Here is a 1,487-nt window from a genome sequence, read left to right on the forward strand (position 1 = left end):
TCTGCTACCTTGTACGGATTCACACTATCACTACAGGGGGGATTTGTAGACATGTAGTAGTGTTAGTGTGTATACGCGCTTCACCAGGGGCACTTTTCTCCCACTGGGTTTTTCCCCCTGGACATCCGGTGTGAAAGGACACCTTATCTCTTAGGGTTTCATATAAGCTTTGTAGCTCTGAGTTTGTATACACATTATTATTCCAATACAGAGAGAGAGAGACTACAGAGATCTCGTACACAAGCTCTGTGTCTTCTCCTTCTCCATCTTCTTCCTACTCTGAGTTGCTGTCTTCCTTCTGTTTCCTGTTTCATCATCTTCAACATGTATGTTGTTGTGAATACTCATCCTTTAGAGTAATCAAGTAGCTTGCATGAATCATGAAGATTTCTATGAACCCTTTTGTTCCTATTGCAAGGCAAAAGGTGCATATCATTGTAAGCACAAAATTACAATTTCAACGAGTAATTCGTAGAAATTTTGGCCCTCTTAGGTTGGCCGAGATAAATGCTTCAGTAAATCTTTTTTGTTTGCCTCTCATTAGGTACGGCCTTAGTTTGAACGTCTATATTTTTGTTTTGTTTCAAGCATTAGGTAATGCATAGACCATGGATAATGGCCCGGGAATAGAGGTTTTCCCTCTCCATTTCACTCCAACCATTAGAATAAACATTGAAATTAGGAGGGAAATCCATTTTCAACAACGTATGATGTTCATGTTTGGTGCCCAAAGAGTAGGAGAAATTCTTGCATCACCAAACCCTGTCATCCTACATCTTGTTGATTATCAGAGTTCATTTGATGTGCATATTTTTATTTTAATGTAGAATAGATTGCAATTTAGAAAACATTATTGTGTAAATCTTTTTAAGAAAGAAAAACAAAAATGTGTTGTCACTTTGAAATTGATTCAATGGAGGCCCATGCCAAATGTCAGGATATCCTCTCTCTTTTGGAGAGCATGGCGAAGATGCCGAGCTATTTCTAGCAAATTTTAAAATGGCTTGCCGCATAAAAAGAGTGATAGGAGATGAGGAACGCTTAGAAAAGTTTGAGGTAGTTCTGAGAAAGGATGCTAGCACTTGGTTTGACTCTCTATCTCAGGAGGTTAAGGGAGACTATAATAAAGTTGTTCATCATTTCAAGAGATAATTTTTTGACCCCCAAAACACTCAAAAGCTATGGCAAGACATCGTTTCTCATAAACAAAAAGACTTAGATGACTACTACATGTATACACAAGAGTTTCTACGTCTTCAACCTCCAAGAATTCCCTTTTGGACATGGTATGTCTCCATACAACTTGTTGGAAGACATGAGAGGTAAGGGTCCTGATATCTCATGGCCTCAATTTCTTGCATTATGTCCATAAGTTAGGAGGGATTTAACAAGGGTAGTTAGCACTAGGAGAAAGGTAAAAGAGAGTGTGCCTGTTGTAAATTTCCTAAGCTTTTTGCTAAAGACAACACCGACGTGCGTGGAGTAGA

Source organism: Adiantum capillus-veneris, chromosome 1 (genome assembly GCF_014529385.1).
Source record: "Adiantum capillus-veneris isolate H3 chromosome 1, ASM1452938v2, whole genome shotgun sequence".
In the NCBI taxonomy this organism is placed as follows: domain Eukaryota; kingdom Viridiplantae; phylum Streptophyta; class Polypodiopsida; order Polypodiales; family Pteridaceae; genus Adiantum; species Adiantum capillus-veneris.